This window comes from Morus notabilis, unplaced genomic scaffold (genome assembly GCF_000414095.1).
Source record: "Morus notabilis unplaced genomic scaffold, ASM41409v2 Scaffold365, whole genome shotgun sequence".
Taxonomy (NCBI): domain Eukaryota; kingdom Viridiplantae; phylum Streptophyta; class Magnoliopsida; order Rosales; family Moraceae; genus Morus; species Morus notabilis.
Window position 1 is genome coordinate 317,070 of NW_010362906.1, and position 12,424 is coordinate 329,493.

Consider the following 12,424-nt stretch of genomic DNA (forward strand, 5'->3'; position numbering starts at 1 on the left):
AGCAGCAGTCTTCTTCAAGCTCATTTCCTTTCACTAAGGAACAGATAGACCAACTATACAAACTTCTCGAGCCTCAGAAAACTCCTTCTTGCTATTTGGCTCAAAAAGGTAATTACCGAAAAGCAGCCCTCATTAGTATTAACCCTTATCGTACCTGGATCATTGATTCAGGTGCAACTGATTATATGACAGGGGTGTCAAACCTTTTTTCTTCATATAGTCCTTGTGCAGGTAATCAGAAAATTAAAATCGCAGATGGTTCTCTTTTAGCCATCGCAGGAAAAGGTTCTATTGTAGTGTCTCCGTCACTCACTCTCGACGATGTCCTTCACGTTCCTAAACTTTCTTGTAACCTTTTGTCTATCAGTAAACTAGCTCGTGATCAAAACTGTCAAACTAATTTTTTCCCAACTCACTGTGTGTTTCAGGATTTGATCTCAGGGAGGATGATTGGCAGTGCTAAACAGAGTGGAGGACTCTACTTCCTTGATGATGGATCTGAATTGAGGCAACAATCTCAACAAATAAGTTCCTGCTTTGAATCTATTTCCGTTTCTACTAATAATATCATGTTATGGCATTTAAGATTAGGCCACCCAAGTTTCAAATATTTAAAACGTTTGTTTCCTAAGTTGTTTGGCAATAAAGATCCTTCTTTGTTTCATTGTGAGATATGTGAATTTGCAAAACATCACCGTACATCCTTTTCTTCACAACCATATAAACCATCAAAACCTTTCACTATTATTCACAGTGATGTTTGGGGTCCTAATAAGATAAGTACACCCTCTAAAAAGAGATGGTTCATCACATTTACTGATGATCATACTCGACTTTGCTGGGTATATTTATTAAAAGAAAAATTATAGGCCAAACAAGTTTTTAAAAATTTTTATAATATGGTGCATACTCAATTTCATACTAATATACAAGTTTTTAGAAGTGATGATGGAAAAGAGTATTTTAACTTTATCTTGGGAAATTTTTTCCTTGAAAAAGGAATAATTCATCATAGTTCTTGCACAGATACACCTCAACAGAATGGTATTACTGAAAGGAAAAATAAACATCTGTTGGAGGTGGCTCGTGCATTACTTTTTTCAACTAAAGTTCTTAAGTATCTATAGGGAGAGACAGTTTTAACCGCTGCTTACTTAATAAACCGAATGCCCTCCAAAGTTTTAAAATTTTAAACTCATTTCCAAGTGTTTAAAACCTATTTTCCAATTACCAGACTTTCGGCTGATCTACCTCTAAAAATATTTGGTTGTACAGCGTTTATTCATGAACATAGGAAAATTGGAAAACTTGACCCAGAGCTATAAAATGTGTCTTCATTGGTTACTCCCCAACTCAGAAAGGTTATAAGTGTTTTGACCCGATAACAAAATATTTTTTTGTCACCATGGATGTGACGTTTTTTGAAAAACAACCATTCTTTAAAGAAATTCATCTTCAGGGGGAGAATTTTAAGGAAGATTCATTTGTTAGCTCTGGTGAGTTTTTTCTCTTAGATGATGTGTTTCTTTCTGAGCCAAGTACCTCTGCACCTACAATAAATGGCCAAGACCCGTTGTTTGAAACTCTTCTTATTATGAGTGATGTTTCACTTAAACCTAGGCCTACATTTGTAAATCAATCTGAAAATCAGCATTCTGAAAAACAATCTTTGGAAACCAAAGAAAAGGAACAGCCTACTGAAATGCCACAATATGATAATTCTGCTAAAGCAACAGGGAATAGATTCAAGGAAGGTGACCGAACTTGGAAAGGGATTGTTTACTCGAAGAAGAATCATAAAAAAGGGAAAGACGAATTGACTCAACAGCACAACCATGATTCCGAACATGAGGCAAATAAAAAATATGAGTCAATTCCAGGTAATTCTCATTCTCTTCCTAACAGTCAGTCTGAGTGTTCCGATTATGAAATTCCTATGGCCCTGTTCATTTCGCTGATTCGAGTTTAGAATTCGAGTTTTGTTACAGTAAAAAGCTCTCACAAACAATCACATCTAATTTTTTTGCTACAGTAAAAAGCTCTCACATAAAATCACATCTCAACTCGAATTAAAAACTCGAATCAGCGAACTAAACGGGCCCTATAGCTCTACGTAAAGGGATTAGATCATGTACTAGTCATCCGCTGTCTAAATTTGTGTCATACTCAAAACTGTCTCCATCTATGGTTGTGTTTACCACTCAATTATCCAGTGTAGAAATCCCTAACAATGTACATGAGGCTCTAAAAGTTCCAAAGTGGAAGGAAGAAGTGTTTGAAGAGATGAGTACTTTGAGCATTGAGGTGTTGCCAAAGGGAAAGACTACCGTGGGCTGTAAATGGGTTTTCACGGTGAAGTATAACTTAGACGGTTCAGTGGAAAGAGACAAGGCTAGATTGGTGGCAAAGGGATTCACCCAGACATATGGCATCGATTACTCTGAGACTTTTGCTCCTGTTGCAAAATTGAACACGGTAAGAGTGCTTTTATGTATTGCTGCTAATTTAGATTGGCCCTTGCAACAACTAGATGTGAAGAATGCCTTCCTCAATGGTGATTTAGAGGAGGAGGTGTACATGGATAGTCCACCCAGCTTTGAAGAGAAATTTGGCTCAAGAGTGTGCAGGTTAAAAAAGTCCTTGTATGGGCTCAAACAGTCTCCAAGGGCTTGGTTTGAGAAGTTCACACAATCGGTCAGAAAATAAGGATATTCTCAAGGACAAGATAATCATACCTTGTTTTTCAAGTTCTCTTCTGAAGGAAAAGTTGATGTGCTGATAGTGTATGTTGATGATATTATTCTCACAGGTGATGATGTGATTGAAATGGAGAAACTGAAGAAAAACCTTGCATTAGAGTTTGAAATCAAGGATTTGGGAGCGCTAAGATATTTTCTTGGTATGGAAGTGGCTCGTTCAAGAAAAGAAATTGTTGTTTCTCAACGAAAATACATTCTTGATTTGTTGAAGGAAACCGGGATGAGTGGTTGTAGACCGGCTGAGACTCCCATGGATCCCAATGTAAAACTCTGGGAAGATGGACTTGTTCGTGTTGATACTGGTAGATACCAGAGATTAGTTGGGAAACTAATTTATCTATCCCATACTCGATCGAATATTGCCTTCTCAGTCAGTGTTGTTAGTCAGTTCATGCATGCACCTTATGAAGAACATCTTGAGGCGGTCTACCGAATTTTGAGGTACTTGAAATCCACTCCTGGGAAATGTCTACTTTTCGAGAAGACTAATCAAAGAAGTGTTGAGGTATTTACCGACGCAGATTGGGCAGGTTCAGTGACTGACAGGAGATCTACCTCAGGATATTGTACCTTTGTGTGGGGAAACTTAGTTACTTGGCAGAGTAAGAAGCAAAGTGTTATTGCCAGAAGTAGTGCAGAGGCTGAGTTTAGAGCAATGGCTCAAGGAATCTGTGAGGTGTTATGGATATACAGAATCCTAGAAGAACTCAAGAAGAGTGTGGAACTTCCCCTGAAGCTATACTGTGACAACAAGGTTGCAATAAGTATCGCGCACAATCTCGTTCAGCATGATCGAACGAAGCACATTGAGATTGATCGACACTTCATTAAAGAGAAACTTGAAGCAGGGAATATTTGCATGCCGTTTGTTCCTTCTAGTCAGCAAACAGCTGACATCTTGACCAAAGGGCTCGCAAGACACAACTTTGAACATCTAATAAGCAAGTTGGGCATGATTGACATCTATGCACCAACTTGAGGGAGAGTGTTGGAAAGTTAGGAAATAATATCCCATAGAATCAGGAAATTAGAATTTGAATATTTTCTATTTTAGTTCTTTTCGGATTTGGTTATGTTTCTTTTTCTTGCTCCTTAATTCTAGGAACCGGAGATATTGTCCCCCTTCTATTTAAACTAATGTAACCTATGTTATGAATAATAAGAAATAGAGAGATTTCTGCTCTCTAGGTTTTTCTCCTTAATCTGCCCTCTATTCCTACAGTTTTCAACGCCAAGAGAAGGATTCGAGGTAAGATTACTGAAAGAACCTCTATTGAATCTCAAGTTTTCTAATTTTAAAAACTTATTTTTCGTTCGAAACGGATTTTTAGTAAAACTATGGTAGAAATTGGAGATCTTGGGTTCTTTGGACTTGTTTTAGGACCTAGAACCGAGATCTAGTGGTTTTCCTTTGAAATATTTCAATTTGGGACTGAGATTGTAGGTTTTTATACTGGTTTTCGCGAGCTTCTCTCGCGCAGTTGGTGCCACTGGTCGACCTCTCTGGTCGACCGGATCACATGGTAACCGTTCAACCGGTGCGGTCGACCGGATTGCATTGGCCTGACCGGTCAAGCTGTCCGGTCGACCGGATTACACACCACCGGTCGACCGGTGGTGATGCACTGTTCTGTCACCGGTCGACCGGTTGACATGGGGTCTGACCCTGTTTGGCCTGAAATTGCTGTTTTGACCCCTGTTTTCGGGGAGAACCCAATCTTTGAGCTTTGATTTCAAATTCTCGACTTAGAACCCCTTTTAGTCGAGTAATCTCTACCTCATTATCCCTTGTGACAATTATGTCATCAACATAAATAATAAGGATTGTGATCTTACCATCTGGAGTTCTTTTGATGAACAAGGTGTGATTAGATTGTCCCTGCAAATAACCATGTTTCTGAACTACCTTGGTGAACCTGTCAAACCAAGCTCTTAAAGATTGCTTGAGTCCATATAGTGGCTTCCGAAGCCTGCAAACCTACTTGCAATCACTTGGCTTCTTGAGACCGGGTAGGATCTCCATACATACTTCCTCTTCTAGATCTCCATTGAGGAATGCATTTTTAACATCAAATTGGTACAACTTCCAATCAAGGTTGACGGCTAAAGAAAGTAAAACTCAGATGGTATTCATCTTTGCAACCAGAGCAAAGGTTTCCTGATAGTCAATCCCATAGGTTTGTGTGAAGCCCTTTGCCACGAGTCTTGCCTTGTACCTGTTAATACTCCCATATGCTTTGTATTTAACATTAAAAACCCACTTACATCCTACAACATGTTTTCCCTGAGGGAGTTGAGTGAGTTCCCACGTGCCATTCTTCTGCATAGCTCTTAGCTCTTCATTTACTGCTTTTCTCCATTTTGGATGTAGTAGTGCCTCTTGAATGTCTCTTGAAATCTGGATACTGTCCAGATTTGTGGTGAAGGCCCTGTAACTCAGAGATAGCTTCTCATATGACACAAAGTATGAGATAGGATGTTGAGTGCACGATCTAATCCCTTTCTTTTGAGCAATTGGCTTGCTAATATCATCAGGCAAGCACGCATCATTAGAAGAGGAATAGGGTTCAGTATTACCTTGTATCACTTCATTTGGAGTTGAACTCGGGTTGTCTGCTTGGCAGGGTGTAGGAGTCTCAGGATGCTCAACTAGTTTAGGGGTCTTTTTACGTCTAGTGTAGACCATGAGTTCCTTCTCAGCCACGGGTTCAAGAGGGAGATCACTCACGGGGTCTTTCTCAGGTTCTTCTAACACCATACTATCCCAAAACTGATATTCCTCTTGTGGTTTCTCCCCCTGAATAGAGGTTTTGGAATAATATGGGACACTCTCCATGAAAGTAACATCTACAGTGTTATATGTTTTCCTAGTAGATGGGCAATAACACTTGTACCCCTTTTGATGAGGTGAGTACCCTAGGAACAAACACTTGACAGACTTGGGATCAAGTTTGCTTCATTGATGAGAAGGAATATGGACGTAGGCTGAACATCCAAACACTTTGAGAGGTATGGTATTCACCACCCTGCTTTGTAGGAAGAGTTTAAGAAGAATTTGGCATGGTGTATTAAATCCCAAGATTCGAGATGGCATCCTATTAATCAGATAGGTGGCAGTTAAAACTGCTTCCCCCCAAAAATGTTTTGGCACATTGCTAGCAAATAGGATAGAACGGGCTACCTCAAGAAGGTGTCGGTTCTTCCTTTCTGCTATTCTATTTTGTTCCTAGGATTGAGTTGAAATATTCCCTAGCATTATCGGTTCTAAACACCTGAATTGAAGCTTGAAACTGATTTTTAATCATAGAATGAAATGTTCTAAATAAGGGTCCAGCCTTTGATTTTTCTTTCATAAGGAATACCTAGGCAGCACGAGTATGATCATCAATAAATGATACAAACAATCTTGCACCAGTTATATTTGGAATCCGAGATGGTCCCCAAATATCACTGTGTATAACTGAAAAGGGATGAGAGGGTTTGTAACCTTGAAGAGGATAAGTACTACAACAGTGTTTCAAAAATTGACAAACTTCATATAGGAAAATTTTTTGATTTTTATTGATAAATAATGAAGGAAACATCTTTGCCAAATACAAGAAATTTGGACGTCCTAAACGAAAGTGCAGTAGCCTAATGGAATTGTCTTTATTGGAATAAAAAAACATAAAATGGTCTGAATCTTTAACTATTGAGGCAATGGAGTGATGAGCCCAAGAGTAAGGATAGGCTTTGTCCCTAATCCAGTAAAGTCCCCAGTCTTCCTTAGCATTGCTAATCATCTTCCCCGAATCTAAATCCTGAAATAAACATGAAGTGAGAGAAAACTGAGCAACACATTTAGAATCTTTAGTGAGTTTACTAACTGACAGCAAATTGCAAGTTAATTTTAGAACCAAAAGAGCATATTGAAGAGTTAACATATAAGAGATGACAACTTTTCCAATTCCTATTACTAAGAAAAGTGATCCATCAACAATCCGGACTTTATACTCTTTAAGACAAGGATAACACTCTTGGAATACTTAAGCATCACTAGTCATGTGGTATGAGGCTCCTGAATCAACAATCCAGCCTGTGGAATCCTTGGTTTTGACATGATGAGTAGCTGAAAAAATACCTTTATGTGCAGTGGATCCTGTGGAGACAGTGGGGATAAGGTGTGAGTTCTGGTTGAACATCTTCTATAGCCATTCAATTTGCTCATTGCTGAAGAGGTTAGGTTCCGAGTTTGATAGACTTTCCTTGTCTTCGGGGGTAGCAACAAAACTTCGAGCTTCTCTTTCTCGATTCGACTTTCCAATCAACGGGCTTACCATGGATTTTCCAGCAGGTTTCTTTAGTGTCATGTTTTCCGGCAGTGATCACACCAGGGCCGAGTCTTCTTCTACTTTGTGTCATGAGTTACAAAATTTCCTCTTGCTGCAAGGGCTGAGCCTTCTATTCCTTATAGGTAGTGGACTTCCTAGCATAAGTTTCTTCCTACTTTCCTCTCTCCTGACTTCCGAGAATGCCTCTCGAATAGATGGAAGTAGCTTGGTTCCAAGAATTCTCCCCCGTACTTCGTCAAGGGATTTATGAAGCCTTAGTAGAAACTTGAAAACTCTCTCCTTTTCTATAATCTTCTTGTACAAGTTTGCATCTCCAGGACATTCCCAAGCCGGACTATCAAACATATCCAATTGTCGTCAAAAACGTGATAGAGAATTATAGTATTGAGTAACATTTAACTCACCCTGTCTTAGGTCGTGAAGTGCTCCCTTAATCTCAAATAATTCTACAATGTTCTCATTGTCTAAGTAGGTTTCTTGAGCCGCCATCCATATTTCATGAGCAGTGTCATAGAACAAAAATTTCTGTCCAATTTCTGCGTCCATGGTATTGACTAGCCAAGACATAACCATATTGTTTTCTGCTTTCCAGATTTTGTACTTGAATAAAACAAAGAAAACCCTAAAACCGGATCAGCAACCTTTCTCTGATACCATGAAGATTTTCAGAGAACCAGAATAGGGTTTTGAGGAAGAATTTTAATTCTTATTCTTATCAAAAACATACTCTACAGTCAAGTATATATACACTTTAGGGAATAACCACAACCCGGTTGAATCCCTTAATTCTAGGAGACTAGATAACAGAAAATGGGAAGCTACTTATCTAGTAATCAGAAAAATCAGGAAACTAATTAAATTCCCTATAAATAAGGAAACTAACAGCTGTACAAACTTAGCCTATTTACACTGGATTTCTACACTACTGCATCCGTCGCTGCTACTAGTGATGCACCTATTGCATTGGAGTTGGAGGAGGATGTTGAGCCTAAAGCTAATTCCAAGAATCCGACAAACAAATCCAAACGCAAAAGGAAGCATACTTCTGTTGTCTGAAACTAGTGTGAAAAGCTTCTAGTGGGTGTAGACTAGGAGCTAAAAGTCAAATGCAATGAGTGTAGTGTGGTATATATGGCTAATTACAAGAATGGGATTGGAAGCATGCGACGTCACATGCAATCATGTGTACGTAGAGACACGCGTGACGTAGGCCAACTATTGATATCACAAGACAGAGGGACTTTAGCATTGAGTGCAAAGAGGTTTGATGCTGAACACTTTCGTGAATTGATAACAACAACAATCATTTTGCTTGACCTTCCATTCTCCTTTGTTGAATTTGAAGCTATTAGGGTGACTTATCAATATTTGCATCTTGAGATAACTTTGGTAACTAGAAATACTTTAAAGGCAGATGTCCAAAAAATGTTTTCTCAGGAAAAAGCAAGAATAAAATCTATGTTGGAGTTGAGAGCCCCGGTAGAATTTGTTTGACATCTGATTTATGGACTTCCATAGTTATAGATGGATATTTGTCATTAACTGCCCATTTTATTGATAAAGATTAGGTATTGTAAAAGAAGATTTTGAATTTTTGCTTCATGCCACCACCACATACTAGTATTGCATTGTCTGAAAAACTTTATGCATTATTGCATGAGTGGGGAATTGAATACAAGGTTTTCACTCTTACTTTGGACAATGCCTCTGCTAATGATGTGTCTGTTGATCTGTTGAAAAATTAGTTGATTGAAAAAAATGGACTTATTTCTGATGGTTCTTTTTTTCATATTCGTTGTTGTGCCCATGTTTTGAACCTTGTAGTGCAAGAGGGGTTGAAAGATATTGATTCAGTGGTTAAAAAGATTCGTGAGAGTGTGAAATATGTAAGAGGGTCCCAAATTAGAAAGAAGTTTTTAGAGTGTGTAAATCTTGTGGGTCTTGATTCTAAGAGAGGTTTGAGGCAAGATGTACCTACAAGATGGAACTAATTATTTCTCATGCTTGACAGTGTCTTGTATTATCGATGAGCATTTTGTCATTTAGAATTGAGTGATTCTAATTACAAGGACTGTCCTGATCCATATGAATGGGAAAAGGCCGAGAAAATTTGTGAATTTTTAGAACCCTTTTAGAATATCACTTGTATTCTTTTTGGAGCTAAATACCCCACTGCAAACTTGTACTTTCCAACTGTGTACACATGTCATTCGTAGTGCTTGATCCTCATTACAAGTTGAATTTTGTAGATTATGCTTATGGCAATGTTTATGGAATGAAAGGGTCACCTCAGTTTTTAGAAGTTAAGAGAAATTTGGACTTGTTGTTTGCTGAATACTCTAAGGGCAAGGTTTCTCCAATAAATGTTGTGACTTCACTTCCTACTCCTATTGCTAAGTGAAACAAGAAAAACAGATGGAAGAATAATTCTTGCTTGATTATTCTCATTAACCTTGTCAGAATATATACACTTAGTGAGCCATAAGTCACGACAATTAGGAAAGAAAAACTAAGGAAAAGAATCCCTAAATTATGCTAGACAATCCTATAATATCTTCCTAATTTATACTTTCCTGTTTTGACTAAATCAAACAATACGGAAAGAATACAAATGAGTATTTACAATTAATTGACTAAATCTACAACACTCCCCCCCACCAAGCTTAGGAATAGATATTCCGCATTCCAAGCTTGCAGAGGAAATTTTCCTGACTTGGCTTCGGTAGACTCTTGGTCAGGATGTCTGCTTCTTGTACATGGGTTGAGACGTAACACAATTCAATACCTCCTTCTTCGATTTCATTCTTGATGAAGCTTTGATCAATCCTGTCATGTTTCATCCGGTCATGTTGGACTGGATTGTTTACAATGCTAATTGTAGATTTGCTATCACTATATACTTTAGTAGGAAAGCAAACTGTGATTTGTAAGTCTTGCATTAATCTTTCTAGCCATATAACCTCACAAATTCCCTGTACGATTGCCCAAAATTCTGCCTCAGTACTACTTCTTGCCACAACAGTCTATTTCTTACTTCTCCATGTAACCAAATTACCCCACAGCTTGGTGCAGTATCCCGAAGTTGACTTACAATCTTCACTTCCAGCCCAGTCCGCGTCAACAAACCCTTTGATATTTCTGTTCTCCCTTTTCAGAAACATCAAGCCTCTTCCTGGAGTACCTTTGAGATATCTCAAGATATGGTTCACAACCTCTAGGTGTCTCTGAGTAGGTGAATGCATGTACTGGCTTACTACACTTACAGCATAAGCAATATCAGGCCGTGTGAGAGACAAATAGATCAACCTACCAACTAGCTGTTGATATCTTCCTATATCCACAGAGGGCATATCGTCTTTAACCTTGCTCTTCCAATTTTCGCAAGTGGAGTTCCTATTGGTTTGCACCCCAGTTTTCCAGTTTCTTCTAGTAGATCAAAAGTGTATTTCCTTTGAGAAATGAAGATGGGTTCTTTACTTCTAGCAACTTCCATACCGAGAAAGTACTTCACGGGTCCTAGGTCTTTAACTTCAAACTCTTCCTTCAATTGATTCTTGAGTTTGTGAATCTCAACATTATCATCACCTGTAATTATGATATCATCAACATACACAATAAGAATGGTCCTTTTTTTTATCTTCTCCTCTTTTAATGAAGATAGTGTGATCCACCTTTCCTTGAGTGTATCCTAGACGAGTGAGAAAAGAACTGAACTTGGTATACCATGCACGTGGGGATTGTTTCAGACCATACAATGATTTCTTCAGTTTACAAACTCTTCCTTGTTCCTCTTCTGACTCGAATCCAGGTGGAATCTTCATATACACTTTTTCATCAAGGTTGCCATTCAAAAACGCATTCTTCATGTCGAGTTGATGTAGTTCCCAGTCTAGATTGGCTGCAAGAGATAAAAGAACCCGGATAGAGTTGAGTTTGGCCACAGGAGCAAAAGTTTCTTCATAATTAATCCCATATGTTTGTGTGAAGCCTTGAGCCACTAACCGAGCCTTATACCTCTCTACCTCTCCATTTGCTTTATATTTTACTGTGAAGACCCATTTGATTCCAACCACTTTCTTATCCTTTGGTAAGTCAACTACTTCCCAAGTTCCATTATCATGCAATGCTTTCATTTCCTCCTGCACGGCTTTCTTCCACTTCGGATCTTTAATGGCTTCATGGATATTTCTGGGAATTCTCTCACTATCAATCTTCGCTGTAAAGGCCTTAAATCCAGAAGACAACTTTGTGCAGGTTAGAAAATTGTAGATAGGATGCTTTGTGCATGTTCTTACTCCTTTCTGTATTGCAATTAGCACGTTCAAGTCACTACTTACACCAGGATCCGGTTCTCGGTTCAATGATTGGTCTTGTTGAGGAGCTTTTGGCCTTCTAGAATAAACCTGAAATGGTCTCTCAGAAATTGGTTGCTGCTCTTTCTCTTGATCATGACTCGAACTAGGACTAGGGATAGATGGACTCGAGGTTTCTGGTGGTGAACTAGAGGCATCTTGTGATACATCTTGTAATATTGGAAGAGACACAGTGGGATCCCAATGCTCATTTTCATTAGCATTCTCCCCTTGGAGATGAGTGTTGGGATAGAATAATTGATCCTCATAGAAAGTCACATCACACGAGACAAAGAATTTCTTGAGAAAAGGAGAATAACATTTGTAGCCTTTTTGGGTTGGTGAATATCCGACAAATATGCATTTAAAAGCCCTGGGATCAAGTTTACTTCTATTTGGCTGTTTGTTATGGACAAAAATAGTGCAGCCGAATACCCTTGGGGACAAAGAATTGAAAAGATTTACATTTGGAAAATGATCAAGAATGACACTTAGAGGAGTTCGGAGTTGAAGTGTTTTTGAAGGCAGTCGATTAATCAAATATGTGGAAGTGAGAATTGCCTCCCCCCAGTAGGAATTAGGAACTGAACTAGTGAACATGATTGATCGAGCAACCTCGAACAAGTGACAATTTTTTCTTTCTGCAATCCCATTTTGTTTAGGTGTATCAACACAGGAACTCTAATGATATATCCCTTTATCCCCCAAATATTGGCCAAACTCATTTGAAAAATACTCCCTCCCATTATCTGTTCGAAGAACTTGAAACATTTTGGACAAATTTTGGGAATTGTTTAAACCAGTAAAATGCCTCAGATTTATCTTTCATCAAGTATATGCAACACACCCTAGTATGATCTTCTATGAAAGTGATAAACCACTGAGTTCTAGTTAAATTAACTGTCCTAGATGGACCCCAGATATCACTATAGATCAACTGAAATGGTCTTGAGGGTTTGTATGTATGTGGTGGATATTTTAC